Below are 16,797 nucleotides of genomic sequence, written 5' to 3' on the forward strand. Positions count from 1 at the left end.
TCAATTTTGTAAATTGAGTAGAAATTATGGAAATTATTAGTTTTCTTTGGGGGGGGGGGCAACTTTCGAGTTAGGGTTAAAAATTAGACAAAAACAGGGTGGACTTAGACCGGGTTAATTTGAATTTATGCCCCTTTAGGTTTGTAATCTGAACGAGTGGAAGCATCCCATCAGAATTCAGCGTGCTCAACCCATTCAAGGCCTTATACACCTCAATCAGATCACTGCACAGGTGCCTAGTCACCAGCCACTGCAATTTGCAGAACTTAAGCCTCTCTTGGTAAGAGGATCCCTTCATTCCCCTCACCAATCTTGTTGCCCTTCTCTGTACCCGCTCAAGTTAAATCTACATCCTTCCTAAAATGAGGCCTCCAGACCTGTACACGGTACTTAAGGCGTGGCCTGACCATTGCCTTATACAGAGAGAGACAATCTGTATAAAGCAATGGTCAGGTCTTTTTCCCTGCTAGCAAAATTCCTATATATCATTGACAACACCCCATGACCTGCTCTGGCAGCCTGTCTGCATTGCTCAGAAAACTTCATATCTGACTGCACAATTACTCCCAGGTCTTTTTCATTTTCTACCACCTTAAGTGTAGTACCACACAGTTGGTACGTTTCTCTGGGGTTACTTCTACCCATATGCAGTACTTTGCATTTGTCAAGGTTAAACTTCAGTTGCCACTTCTTAGCCCATCTGCCCAAATTATCTAGATCCTGTTGCAGTAGCACACTGCCATTACTGTCATTAACAACCATGCCAACCTTTGTATCATCTGCAAACTTCGACACTAAGCCTGATATACCTTCATCAATATCATTGATAAATATACAAAACAACAGTGGACCCAACACCGAACCCTGTGGGACTCCACTAATAACATCAGTCCATGAAGAGCAGCACCCATTGATTACCATCCTCTGTCTTCTCCCACTTAACCATCCTTTTATCCATTGTAGCAACTTACCCTTAATACCATTCTGCTCCAATTTGTACAATAGTCTTCCATGTACAACAGCGTTAAAAGCTTTCCTGAAATCCAAATACAGTGAAACTTCCCTTTAACGGACAGCCGTGGGGAACGAAAATGTGTCCGTTAGAGAGAAGTGTTCACTAACAAGAAGTCTGAGGGAGAAAAAAAAAAAAAAAGAAAGAAAGAAAAATTGTTAAACGTTTAATGTAAAATTAAATTAAAATATATACAAATTTTGAACAATATTTTTGTAAATAATATACAATTACATACACAAGAGGTAAAGAAAAATTGTTAAACGTTTAATGTAAAATTAAATTAAATTATATACAGATTTTGCACAATATTTTTGTAAATAATATATATACAATTGTGCTATGCTTATTATGACTTTATCTTATTTGACAGAATGACCTCCTTCTATTTCTTCATCCTCATGAGGGACTGCGCCTCCGTAGCCAGGTGGGAAGGAGCAGCAGTGCGTAGCACACGCTTCTTGATTAGACCGGGGTTCGAGCCCGTCACCACCAAATACGGAGGATGTGGAAAGGTTAAGGAATGACCACCGCATATCCTGGAGCAATATGGCCTTAGTTGCTAATGCTCCTAAAAACCAAACAACAACAACAACATCATGAGGGACTTTTTGAACAATATCGATGATAATGTCGTTGATATCTAGAGCACCATCTTCTGTAGTGAGGTTCGAGTCTATATCTTTGTGGCCAGGGTCACTTGTAGCTGAAGTATCGTACATTATCAATAGATGTTGAAGTTCTTGTTCTTCTTGGTGCTCCACATTGCTGTTCACAACTTTAATTTTTGCGTTTGAGAAGCCAGACTTTACAAAACAGTTCATGACAGTTTGTTTTCTAATTGCATTTACTGAAGAGGAAATCCATTGAATCGCATCTAGGATGCTGAGTTTATTTGCGAAGTCACTCGCACGTGTTACATCGTTCATGTTTGCAATGAGATGTCTTAAAACACGTTTTCTGTAGTGAAGTTTAAAATTTTTTATTATCCCTTGATCCAAGGGCTGACACTCTGGAGATGTGTTTGGTGGCAGAAAAACGATTTGAATGTTGGACAATTCAATGTGCTGGTGAGATGCAGCATTATCCATGAAAAGAATAATTTTTCTGTTTTGATGAATCATGTTTTGGTTAAAGTGACTTATCCATTCGCTCATGATATCTCGTGTCATCCACGCTTTTTTATTAGACTTCCAATCAACATTCAAAAGATTCAACTTTATGCCCTTGAAACAACGAGGATTTTGTGGTTTTCCTATAACAAGAGGTTGTTCAAAGTCTCCCAGCATATTTGTACACAATAATACAGTCAAGCGTTCCTTAGAAATTTTTCCACACTGGCACTTTTCGTTTTTTAGACTTATTGTTTTTTCAGGAAGAGCTTTAAAAAACAACCCTGTTTCATCACAGTTGTAAATATCCTTAGCTTCAAAATCATGACATGAATCTTCCAATTTGATGGTCCACTCTGTTACAATCCCAGTATCAACAGATCCACTTACGGTTTTTCAAGAAATTTTATGCCGAGTTTTGAACTTGTCTAGCCATCCCACAGAAGCTTTGAACTCATTTACTCCCATAGATTTCGCAACCTCCTAAGCCTTTTCCCTAATAATAGGCCCATTAATGGGAATTTTTTTAGCACGTGCGCGACAAAACCACTCGTACGTAGCATTGTCAATTTGAAGTCCAACAGTTTTCAGGAATGATTTTTGAACCTGATCATTTCCGTGTTGCCAAAATTGTTTGAGCAGTTCATTTTTTTTTCTTTAGGATGTCGCTTACCTGCGTCTTCCCGATTTTGAATTTTGCAGCGAGATTTCGAACACTATTTTTTGCCGATCATACGCATTAATGAGTTCGACTTTATCTTTTAAAGTTAAATGTTTACGAGAAGACGTTGTGCACTTCACACGACACTGAACACAACTGAAACTGAAAAGACGAAAGCCTGACCAAATCCCCCCCCCCCCTGCACACACCGAATTCATCAGAAGTTTTACACGTGCCTTAAAATTCTTGAAAAAGGTTTAGAACCGCGACGTAAACCTTGATAAAATTCAGAGAATCAGAAATAGAAAATAAACACACGATTGAGGCAATACCTGGAAGGAAGAAAAGTTCCTAGAAAAAGGGCCGTGAGCTCGCCCGCTGTCCATTATGGGGAGATCGAATTAAGTGCTAATCTAAACGAAACACTGCAGATTGCCTGTCCGCATCCTTTACAGAGAATGTCCGCTAGACAGAAGCTGCAAACACTTTAAAACCAATAGAGGTGAGTTGGGCAATTTGAAAATGTCCATTGTAGAGAAATGTCCGTTAACGAGAGGTGTCCGTTAGGAGAAGTTTCACTGTATATGATATCAAAATTATTTTTTGCATCCAGTTCCTTTGTAATCACATCATAATAACCTATCAAATTTGTCAGACAAGACTTTATATATGGCATTTTGTACATGGGATTTTTTTTTTTTTTTTTGGCTGATGCTGCATAAACTCATACACTTGCTTTCTTGCATCACATGGCACTACTACTACTGGTGTTGCAGAAGATCTTAGTTCTTTGATATGGCATTTTGTTGCAAAGACTGATACTGTCATAATTCCATTGTTTATCATAAAATGTAATCTTTCTCCGAATTGTATTACTCCTTCAGGCATGTTTAGAAATGTTTGTTAGTAGTGAAATAGCAAAAAAAATATGGTTATAGAGGAAAAAACAACAGGCTCTGTTAGTGAAATTGCCCAGATGAGGAAAGAAGAGGTAGCGATGGCTGTGAAAAATGGACCATTTTCGATTCCTACAGATTTAAGTGATCAAAGTGATTCTAAACTGTATCCAATTTTTATGATGTTTATAACAATAATAATAAAAAAAAAAGAAAAAGAAATCATAAAATCAAAATCACCTTGCTGTCAGTGCCATTTCTGCAATTTGCAATACAGGGCATCTTCCTCAGAAAGCATGGGGGGGGGGGATTCTGTTAAAAAACTGTGTACAGATTTTTAAAAGGAATCTCCCTTTGATAATTCTCTTATGTTAGGCCTAAAAATGTGTAATAATGGAACATTGTTATACAGTAAAGTATAAGAATTCCAGTGTAAGGAGCCTTCTTAAAATATTTAAATAAATCATAAATCCTTTAGGAATATAATTATGGTTACAAATAAAATTACTAGGAAAGGAACAGATTGGAAGCAGAAGACAGTAGATGATGGCTTTTTGACTTGTCATGACTATGGCCTGTCAGCCAATCAGGGCTCTCCTTTTTATAATTCATTTAACTAAATGATGGCAGTACATTTTTGCGTTCTCTAGATGTAGGGGAATGTGCTAAACTTTAAATTAATCTTGATGTATTAATAGATGAAACTGTGTCACTGAGGAAGCCAGTAAAAAATTAATAACTATAATTTTGCAAATCAAGCACTCCCAACTGACCTGACCATAAAAATATATCAGGTGCCAAATGCTTTCGTTTGTAATGGGATAATTTGATTGGGAGATTCTATTGTAAAAAAAAAAAAAAAAAAAACAGAAAAAAAAAAATACATCCAAACATTTTCTGTATAAAAGGGCAAATGGAATATAACCAGAGCCTATGTGTATACCCTGATGGAGGATGTTACCAATCTGTTTTCATTTCTTAAGAATTGACAACTGATGTGAGTACTAATGATTAAAAATATTAAAGAACTAAGATCTTCTGCAACACCAGAAATAAAAGGTGTTGCATACATATCCCAAGTCAAGTCAGAATGTTTGCATGTCTGCAATTTTTCCCATGCACAGTAGAAGGGATCTTATCTTATCTTATCAATGGTGAAAGCCTCATCAAGTAACACCAGACTCAAAGAACTCTGCATGGTTTATGGTGATGGGAGGGAAGCTTTTTCAGTTTAACCTGTCTTAATTGATAAAGCAAATTAATTTAATAGAGATGGTATTCATTTGAATAGAAGATGCACAAATATCTTTGCTGAAGCCATAGAGGAGGCAGTAAGGGTTCGGGGAAAACTGCTGACTTGGGAGCTTAGGGATCCACTGAAACCTTAGAGACATGCATCACGGTTGCACCTGCACCCTTTGTGAACATTTATGAGAGATCTCAATATCACATTACTTAAGGGAAGTGACATATCAACAAACAAAACTTATTTAAATGGCTATAATGGATGTAATATAAAAGTTTAACATGTTTTTTTTTTTTTTTTTTTGTAATGCCAGCAGTGTTAACAAATGGAGTAAATTTAAACTGACGGTCAAGTCTTCTGAAGATAGTATTGTAGGGAAGCTGAGATATGGTGTCATAATGATATTGGCGATGAAATTAGCATTAGCATTAGTAGAGGCATATGATGCAAGAAAGCAAGCTTATGCAGCATCAGCCAAAAAAAAACAAAACACCACTCCCATTTCACCCCTCCATTCGTTTGAAGTACCTGTCCAGCTGAGCCTTAAATTTATTAGGCTATCAACTTCCACAACAAGGGATGGAAGTCTGTTCCACCAACCAACTACCTGCTGGCTAAAGGCAAATTTCTGTACATCTATCCTACATCTGTCTTTCCTCAATTTGAATTTATGCCCTCTCAAGTGATTATTCTGAGCAAGAGGAAGAATCCCATCAGCATTGAGCATGCTCAAACCATTCAAAGCTTTATACACCTCTATCGGATCACCTCGCAGATGCCTAGTCTCCAGATACTGTAATTTGCAAAACTTAAGCCTTTCTTCATATGAGCAACCCTTTGTGTGCCATTCACTAATCTTGTTGCCCTTCTCTGTATTCATTCCAGTAGCTCTACATCCTTCTTAAAATGAGGCCTCCAGACCTGTATACAGTATTCAAGGTGTGGCCTGACCATTGCCTTATACAAGGGAATAATCACCTCCTTATCCCTGCTAGACAAATTCCTGTATATCATTGACAAGACACCATGAGCTACTCTTGCAGCCCATCTGCACTGCTCACAGAGCTTCATATCTGCCTGCACAATTACCCCCAGGTTCTTTTCATTCTCTACCGCTGTCAGTGTAGTACCACAGAGTTGATACGTTGCTCTGGTGTTACTGTTTCCCATATGTAGTATTTTACATTTTCAATGTTAAACTTCATTTGCCACCTCTCAGCCCATCTGCTCAACCTTTCCAGATCCTGTTGCAGCAGCATAGCACCAGTAGTGTCCTTAACAACCCTTCCAACCTTTGTATCGTCTGCAAACTTGGACATTAAGCTTGATATACCATCATCAATTTCATTTATAAATACAGAAAACAATAATGGACCCAACACTGAACCCCGAGGGACTCCACTAATAACATTAGTCCACGATGAGCAGTGTCCATTGATTACCACTCTGTCTTCTTCCCCCTCAACCAACTCTTTATCCATAGCAATAATTTGCCTCCAATGCCACACTGTTCCAATTTGTGCATCAGTCTTCCATGTGCAACAGTATCAAAAGCCTTTCTAAGATCCAAGTATATAATATCAAAGTTATTCCCTGCATCCAGTTCTTTTGTGACTGCATCATAGTATCTAATCAGATTGGTCAGGCAAGACTTCCCCTTAACAAAACGATGCTGTGTCCGAGCTATAACTGAAGTCTTGTCTAGATGATCCTGAAGTTTTCTTTAACCATTGCCTCCATTAATTTTCCTGGAACAGAAGTTAAACTCACAGGTCTGTAATTACTTGTGTCAGCCTTTGATCCTGCTTTGTGAATTGGGATCACATTTGCATATCTCCAGTCTATGGGTACTTTCCCCTGAGTCCAAAGAAGCTCTCATAATTATGGCTAAGGGTGTGCTTACTTCCTTTGCTGCCTCCTTTAATATAACTGGATAGATCCCATCCACCCCAGGTGCCTTTTTTATGTTTATCCTCAACAATTTCTCCTCCACTTTACTCTCAGTTATTACAAAATCATCTAGATCACTGCCAGAGTTTACTTCATCTCTGGCATTCACCTTCCTGAATAACTCTTCATGTGTGAATGTAGATGCAATATACTCGTTTAGTTTGTTAGCCACCTGAGCAGGATCCTCAACTGTTGAACCATTAATATCCAGTGGACAAATCTGATTCTAGATTATTTCCTTCTAGAATTTACATAGGTAAAGAACTCTTTTTTTTGTTTTTCTTTGCATCCTTTGCCAAGGATTTCTCATAATATGGCTTTGCCTGCCTAATCTCCTTTGTGACTTGGTTACAGACCAGCTTATACCTGTCATAGACTTCCATGTCACCTGTTAATTTATATGTATCCCATGCATTTTTTTTTCTCTGCCATATGTCTCATTAGTTCATCTGACATCCATTTTGGCCTAAACCTTGAACAATATTTCTTAGTTGGTATGTAAAGCCTAGTAGCTTCCAAGATAAGTTTTTTGAATGCTTCCCATTTTGAATTTGCTGTTGGTCCCACTGTATAGAATTTAAATACTGTCTCAGACCATCGTAGTCGCCTTTACGAAAGCAAAAACCCTTCCCTTTACCCCTGATGGTAGTTTCCTCTTTGAGTAAATCCCATTTCAGCACACTGTGATTACTGCCACCTAGTGGTTCCTTTATCTGCAGATTCTTAATGCATGAAGAATCACTACTGATAATCAGATCAAGAGTATTACTCCCTCTAGTTGCCTCCCGAACATGCTGATGTAGAAAACAATCATCCAGTAAATCCACAAAAGCCTTACTGGTGTGTGAATGACCAACCCAGAAATTCCAGTCAGTATCTGGGAAATTAAAATCCCCCATTATAAGACTCTCTAATTTACTGGCTCACTCTATTTCTCTGTTCAGTTTCTTATTATACTCATCAGAGTCATTAGGCCTATAGCACACTCCTAATCTCAATTTTGATCTCCCATTGCTTATGTCACACCAAACTGATTCGACACTGCACTGTCCAGCGATGTCGACTGGCTTCACTTCCTTGGATTTTGTGTTTCTTAACTAATAGCATAACCCCTCCTCCCTTCCTATCCTGTCTATCCTTTCTGTACCCAATGTATTCCCCAAATTTCAGTTCAGCATTCCTTATATCTTTGTGACACCATGTCTCTGATATCCCAACAATATCTATCTGCCTTTGATGTTTTCAGCAATACCTCAAATTCATCAAATTTATTTACCAAACTCCTAGCATTGGTGTACCCGCAAGTATACATTCACCTGTTCCTATTCTTAGCTACCCTAACACAACCCATGTGTTTACTTGTACCGCAATGACTCCCAGCAGTCTCTGAAATACCCAGCATCTTGTTTTCCAGGCTGCTGCTCATTCCAATAGAAGCAGTGCAAAAATCTCTTTCACCTCTGCTAGTGGCTACTGTTAATCTTTTACTCCTTTTATTCTTCATCACTGATCTTAATGACACCACATCTCAGTGTTGTCCATAGGAAAATGGTGATTATAAAGTGCTCAGGAGAGATATAAAGAGAGCATAGGTTTATCCCATGCCCCTCTACATGTTTCTCATTAAAAAGAGAAATTAAAAGTAGACTTTCACCCGAATCTATACCCATCAAGCAGTATGGGTATAGAATCAGTATGGTTTGTGGCTGATAATGTAAAGTTGATAGTTGAGGAATGCTTCAACTATCAAACTGGATTAATATTAGTTATTTCAACATATCAAAGAAAGTAAAAGATCCAAGTATTAACAAAGATTTGGTGGTGTAGGAGCCACTATCAGGAAACAATCAGAATGTTATAAATGAGTACCATCCAAGGAAATTTCAATGAAAGGACAAGTTTTCTGTTTTAAGGTGGGGGGGGACTGTAGTGGGTTAAATAACTGCTCAGGCTCTTAACTTTTTTCTCTTCTTTCAGGCTCTCGTATCTTCTCATAAATAATCATGAAAGAAAACAAGTTTTCTTTATGATTATTTTATATTGTTTTATTTTATTATATTCTTTTAGTTATTTAATTTATGTTCTTCAGTAGTCAGTGTAGTCTGAATTGGTAATTTAATTTTTATTTGTTTGGATTAGTTTAGGCTCTGTCAAGTTGACAATGGCCAACTTAAAAAAAAAAAAAAAAATGCCTTTCATATCTTTGGTTTTTAAGTTAGGCTGTATTTGAATTTAAATTTCCATTACTTAGTTCTTTTTTGTTTTGGCTTACCATAGGTTATATAGGGGCACCAGTAGATGTTTGGCTGCATTTCAGCAGTTTACTACCCATAGCATGGGTAGGTTTTTCTTATTTAATTAATTTGATTGGTTCATTAAGTATTATTTATTTTATTATTATTATTTTTTTTTGTTATGGTAACAGCAGTAGTTACCTAATATGTAATTAGGTAACTGTAGTTCCAGTACTATTACTTTCACATGCTTTAAGAGTGATTATTTAATTAATCACCCTTAATCTATGTGAAAGTTTTGTAAACAAAACTTTTTCGTCCTTGATGATTTTGAAATCCACTGTATGTGCTGTTGCTTCATTAATCAATTTAATTAATTAGGTAAATATTAAATGTAAGTTTTTTTTCTTGTTTGAAGATAAGTAAACTGTGTTATGACGAGAACAGTATATGAGGTGGTATGTGGCAATAAAGTTCCCAGACTGGTGCAATGAAAAAGAATACAAAGTGAAGGAGCTCAAAAATGGTTTTATCTTTATTCGAAGGAATCACCACCTGATTCACTTATTACACCACTCTAAAAGTTTGAGAAAAGAGTCAATTATGTGAAGGCATCCAAAGAGGTGACATTCAATGCATTTTTCTCTGTGTCCTCACCATCCTGAAATCTCTTTCCTTGAGGGCAGTTTTTACCTTTGGAAACAAGAAGTCTGGTGCTAGATTGGGAGAGTAGGCTGGGTGGTTCATCAGAAATCTTCACAACAAGTGTGGAATGGGCAGGAGGCATGTCATGCAACCAGGTGCCTTTTCTCAAAATTGCAACCCCCAGGAAACACGTCTCAGTAGTCTTTGAAGCACCTTTATGTACAATGCAGCATTGATTTTCGCCTTCTGGTACAAATTCCTCTTGAAAGACACCCTGTTTGTCAAAAAACAAGATCAGCATCATCTTGATCCTGGAATCCTGCAAACAAAACGTTTTGAATTCCACAGTATGTGCTGATTCTTTCACTCTATCATACTGAAACGCTCAACACTCATCTCTAAAGACAGCAGATTTGAGGAAATTAAAATGGTCTTGATAGGTGTGGATGAAGTCTTCAGCTGATGATGATACTCCTCATTGCTTCTGCTCATCCATGAGGCTATATGGCACAAATTTTGCAGAGACCTTCCTTCCTTTTTTCTAAATCTTCATGCAGAATTTTTTGAATCATATCCATATCAATCCATATCCAACTCATTAGCCATTATTCTGAGGGTCAAATGACAATCTCTAGCCACAGTTTCCCAAACATTTGCAACTGTGTCCTCATTTTGAGAGATTGACAGACTCCAATTTTTGGGGTAATTGCAGTTATCTTCCTGTCTGTCTTTGAACCACTTATACCATTCATATTCACTGGTATGACCCTAAACAGTTTTTAATATTTCATACTTTTCTGTTGCAGATTTTCTCAAATTAAAGCAAAATTTGATATTCATTAGTTTCTCCATTGCAAAATCGCGAAACATAACTTTAATGCTACTAACAAAATTGGTTGTTAATTGCACCTCATTAGCCTACTGGACAATCTCTGTACGCAGCATCTTTTGGAAGAAATTTGAACTACAATGTGCTACTTCCATTTATTTTCAAACTCATTGAAAATGACTGCAACAGCACCATCCAGGAACTTTTTTGCCATTCCTCATATTTTTAATTTATTAAATTACAGAGCCTGAAATATGTATTTCGCACACTGTTGATTATAAAATTACTTTGGGAGATAAGTGCAGTGAAGTGAAAACAATTATTTTTACATATTAATAATTAATCAATTAGTAATTAATTCATACCAAGATAATTAGTTATTTACTTTTTGCTTCTGTTAATCACAGAAAAAAGAAAAAATTCAATTAATAAAAATAAACATCTCAATGGGGTTGAAGTGTTACATGTTGCATACATTAACTAAAATTATCTTCTGATACAATGGGCCCTTGATTTCTCTAAAATTGTGATGGAGTGACATTGAAAGCAATATAATCACATATTATAATGGTGATTCATTACAGGTAAGCTATAAACTCATCACTTAACTTAATTTTTGATTAAATGAATCCTATATTAACAATACTTTATTGATTCCAACATACAGTGTGAATACAACACAAAATATGCAATGTACAGTACTATACAGCATAGACAGCGCTTCATGAAGGATACATCACTCTCTATCTAGGAACTTAAAATCTAGAAGCTGGGGTTGTGGATCCATGTAGCATCACCTTGCTTCTTGCAAAATGAATAAGAGTTGATTGCATACTTGTCTTTTCATTTCACTTAGAATTTCCTTGCAAAAACAAAGGTCAGTTTCAATGTCCCTAATGGAAGATGATCTCTCTTTGAATTTGGATCCTCATCAAAAAGTTCTTTTGTTGCCTCCAAATGTTAGAAAAAAATCCATCAAACTTCTCCACAAGTTCATCAGTTGACTTCTTTGTTGCGCTGTTTAGTGCATGCCACTGTTTCAGCATTGGAGAGTTGCAATTCCAAGCCCAATTGAATACTCTGCTCCAAAATCTTTTCTTCAATTTGAGTGTTTCCTCTTCAAATTCTGGGAAATCTGTAACAGGCCACACCTTCATCAGTTTACTATTTGTCCTTTGAGAACTGACATTATTTCAGGTGATTGGATTCTTGAAATTGAAACTTTTCCAGAATTCCCTTGAAGTGCGCTTGTTTTATCCATTAGTAGTACTAATGCTTGAATTTAGAAATCACTTTCTGGTCTATGGGCTGTAAGATGTGATGGATATCCATCACATCTTATAGGACTCCACAGGAGGCAAAGAGATTGTCTTTATTACCATCCCATAAGCTACTTCATCAAGGTTATCTAAATGCTCTAGGTCATAGTTGTCAAGTTCTTACTAAGATAAGCCTTGATGGCAGAACCAATCCTGGAATATGGTTCTAGTAACCCATTTCTTGCTTGATTTCAAATACTAAGAAGATTGGGTTTCAGTTTGAAACCTCCTATGGTATTGCCTCCCAGAAGATTCAGTTTGTCCTTGGATGGCTTATAACCCCTGGAAGGGGAATTCCCAACAGTCCTGTTTTATCAAAATTGAACACTTTTTTTATGGCTGTATCCATACTGCTCAGTAATTTGAGCAAACTGTCTGGCATTATGCTTTGCTGCTGAAATACTGACACTGATTGACTCACCATGCCTCACAACCAAATGAATTGTAGTCCTCAATTTAAATTTATTGATCCAGCCCTTACTTGTAGATAATTCAACTTGGCAGTTTGGTTCATCTACCATATGATTTGCAAATAACATCTATAACATCTTAGCCTTCTTCTCTTATCTAAGTTGGATTCACATTTTCCCCCAAAATCAGCAGTAGCTTTCACAAAGTTATTATTGATTTGGATTTCTGATCGGCAAGGCCAAGACAATTTTTAGCAAATTATTTTTGATGTGAAAACATCTTCGGCAGCATCTACTATATTTCGGACTGTAGTAAAACCAATTTGTCATGATTTTGCTATGTGGAAATGATGGCATTTGATGTCATTTCCGGTTTGGGATTCGCTGTTTCCGCTTTGTCGATTTCCGGTTCGATCATTCTTGGTACTACCTACTAAATTTCAGACTGTAGTAAAATCAATTTGTCACAATTTTGCGGGCCAAAACTGACACCATTTGATGCCATTTCCACTTTGTCGATTTGATTGACAAACTGGAAATGACGATTTTGTCAGTTTGAAGCACCATTCATGAGACGAGGCGTGGATAACGCTTCAAATCGACACATCTGTCAATTATCCTGTGTTATTTTCTTGTAACAGGTGAATATATTTGTGAGTTTGAAGCGTGATGCTCCCTAAGCCTCGCTAGCAGAGAAAGATACTAACATGTTGATCACTGCATTGGAATCTTCTTTGTTCTCACCCAAAGAATCTTTGTGAGCATTATTTAGCCATAACAAAATGTGTGCATGTGGACTACTGCAATGTTGAAATTCTGTATTCATACTAAATATTTTAGACTGGAGTATGGCGCTAATGTCATTAAAGTAGATTCGGTAGGCTAAGTAGCAGACTTGAGCGTAAAACTTTACATCGTTCATGTCTTCGTCCACTAACGTTGCCTTCTGCATGAAGTCCATGTCGTTTGCTTTATCCTCACTAATGATGCACCTCTTATTCTGTAACTTGTACAATTGCTAATGCAAGCACGGCCAACTGATTTCATTGGCTCTGAGAGTCAAGAACATTGTAACCGGGGTTTACCGAGCTGTCTAATCATAGCAAATAGCTGGTGCTTACATTGAGCCCAGTAGTAGGCCGAGTTTGGAATTGTCCTTAGGAAGGTCAAATTGTTTTTGATACATCTTTTAATGTATTCTTTGGATTGAACTTACTCGCGGGTAAATTTTATATCTTTACCCATGTATTTGAAAGCCACCATCAAAGAGTCTCTCAGTCACATTATCTTCATTGCTACGTAAAAGAGATGATATGGAGTAACACCGCATCGGTCAGATCGTCTCAGCTCGCTCATTGCCATCATCAACAGAGTCGCACGTAAATCCTCTCTTCTGTTTGTTTGTTATTTGGTTTTTGGAGCATTAGCAACTAAGGCCATATTGCTCTGGGAATATGCGGTGGTCATTCCCTTGTCCTTTCTGCATCCTCCATATTTGGTGATGACGGGCTTGAACTCCGGTCTAATCAAGAAGCATGTGCTGCGCACTGCTGCTCTTTCCCACCTGGCTATGGAGGCGCCCTGAACGTTCTGAATTGTCCAAAATGAATGCTGGGAAAGGACATTTCTTCTGTGTGATCGTCAAACAGAAAGTTCTGTGGTGCATTAGTTTTTCCTGGCACAATTCCAAGATGTTTATTGTCGTTCCATGACAACTGTTGCTGTTGGGCGATGAGACTTTCTTTTGATCGGAGTGCTTTCCTTATGTCGTCCTTAGCCAAGTTAATTTCCATGTGACTATCGTCGAAGAATTATTTGTCATGATTTGATACAATCGATCAAATATTGACCAAATGGGTCAACCAAAGTTTAAAGCCACCCTTTAACAATTCACTTTCTTACTAACCTGATCAAATAGCTGGACTTGTGTATTTTCTTACATTTTATATGCATGTTTATACAATGATCATCGTCAATCTCCCTTGGCAAGCAGTGGATCATCGTGTTGACTGAAACAGGCACATTGATCACTTGGCCTAGAATGCTGTATTGCCCATATGCATGTGTCTCAGATGCCTTATTTGCAAGAATGCTAAGTGAGGAGGAATAAGCCTCTCTGTCACTCACTAAATCCAACTTCATTAAATGGGATGGAATTTCTGGGTAGACAAACCCTTTCGACTTAGATAGTGCTGGAATTCTGTTGTTCTTAAGTGATCCTCTACAGCTATTACACACAAGCATCCTGTCAACATCATCATCAGGAAATCCAGTGCGTATCAATTATACATCTTTAGCATCTGGTTTCCTTTGTGTTGTTTTCAAACCATATATGAAATCATAAATGTAGCATACAGAACAGAAATTATTTTTCATAAATATCCTTTCAAACTCTCGATGCGCGTTTTTATGTAAATATTAGTCGGTTAAAATAAAGGAACTTGATCATTTAAATTCATCTGCTTTGCAATTGGAGAAATGTTCCGTTGTAAATAATTAATACTCACTTCGGTTATATCATTGTTAGATGGAGCAGTATTGCTTGTCGAAGGCACTACTAAATCCAACGCTTGATATATATATATATTTTTGTCTTTTACACAATCTTGAAAGTCTTTGTTGTACTTACACACTCATTGCTACCTCCATCTTTTATTTTTTTAGTTTGTCTTGCTTAATACCCTTGACAATGCTCTGCATTTGACTTCATCATCATTGAATGCAAAGACTATAGCAGTGTTGCTTCAGTCCCTTTCACTGCTCAGAGAATTATTGATGTGAAAACATCTGTAGCAGCACCTAACAATATAATGTAATGTAAATGCGAATTGCAACAATACAAATACTTGTATTGTTGCAATCGTACTATTCAACAAATGGGTAAAATTAAATGGATAATTAGACTAATGACTAAGATTTTGCTAAGCTCTTCCAAACGTTGACTCAGTAGTAGCAGGCATGTGCAAAACATATTACATCATTCATACTAAATATTTTGGACTGAAGTATGGTGTTAATTTCACTAATGTAGATTCGGTAGGCTAAGTAGCGGGTATGAGAATAAAACTTTACATCATTCATGACTTTGGTTCTAGCATTGTTCGATTTTTGAAACAGTTCTGATTTTCGTCAAAGATGTTTTCACATAATACATCTTTAATGCATTCAGGGTATGCACAGTTTTTTCTGCTTCTTACGCATTTAATTTTGCCAGGCACTGGTTATTTTTGTTTGTCAGCTGCAGTTCTTACTGTTGTGGGGCAGTATTCCCATGCCCAGTATCAGCTGTTCATTTTCCAGCTACAGAATCAGCAGTAATAAAAGAGTGGGGATTACTCTTGGCTTCCACTCCGAGTTTGTTGAAAAAAATAGAAAAATACATAAATAAAGCATAAAATCAGCTCTAAAGAACAACACTGGTGCTGAATGCTTTATTTATTTATTTTGAAAATCGCTCAATAGGAGTGTTTCTGGTAGACTGCTGCTGCTGCTGCTGCAGAGAAATAGGAAGTGATATACAAAATAGTATAAATATAACTTAATCTTGAAAATTCAGTGTCGTAGTTTCTTTAAACTATGGACATACATGGCAATATGGGTGACACGAGATGTGTATGAGAACCGGTGATGAGTAAAGAAATAATGGTGTTAAATAGAAAATGATGGACAAGGAAGTTGATGGATAACATCAATTTCTGTATATTATATTACCATAACTGCATGTTTTGAGATTGCTGGTAGATATTATAGTAAATAAACGAATATGAAGTGGATAAGAAATGGATTTTTGGAGACACTCAGCAAGAACTTCTAGAAGAGACAGAAAACGGAATGAAGACAAGAGAGAAAATGGAAGTGAAAAAGAATATCATTGATACTATCGAAGAAAACTAGAAAGACTTTTGCACACTAGCAAGACTTTTATGAATTTATTGGATGACTGTTTTCTACAGCAACATGTTCAAGAGGCAACCAGAGGGAGTAATACTCCTTATCTGATTATCAGTAGTGATTCTTCATGCATTAAGAATCTGCAGATAAAGGAACAACTGGGTGACAGTGATCACAATGTGTTGATGTGATTTAAAGTTATTTAAAGTTGTTATTTAAAGTTATTTAAATAACAACTTTAAATAACCAGAAGTTATTTAAAGATGTAACTACCATAAAGTCTAAAGGGAAGGGCTTTTGCTTTCGTAAAGGTGACTACAGAGGTCTCAGACAGTTTTTAAATTCTGTACAGTGGGATCAACTGATCAACAATTCTAAATGGGAAGCCTTCGGGGACTTAATTTTGGAGGCTACTAGGCTTTTCATTCCAACTAAGAAATACTGTTAAAGGTTTAGCCCTAAACGGATGTCAGATGAATTAATGAGACTAGTGGCAGAGGAGAAGAAGAATGTATGGGACGCATATAAAGTATCGGGCGAAACGGAAGCCTATGGCAGGTATAATCAAGTCACAAAGGAGGTTAGGCAGCCA

General features: G+C 36.9%; 1 protein-coding gene across 1 annotated transcript in view; it reads left to right on the forward strand.

The window, feature by feature from the left end:
• CenB1A (Centaurin beta 1A) overlaps positions 1–16,797 on the forward strand; it is an 806,494-nt gene that overhangs the window by 321,099 nt on the left and 468,598 nt on the right. The gene's annotated exons all lie outside the window — the stretch shown is intronic.

This window comes from Mastigoproctus giganteus, chromosome 10 (genome assembly GCF_048544385.1).
Source record: "Mastigoproctus giganteus isolate SK-2022 chromosome 10, ASM4854438v1, whole genome shotgun sequence".
NCBI classification, from domain to species: domain Eukaryota; kingdom Metazoa; phylum Arthropoda; class Arachnida; order Uropygi; family Thelyphonidae; genus Mastigoproctus; species Mastigoproctus giganteus.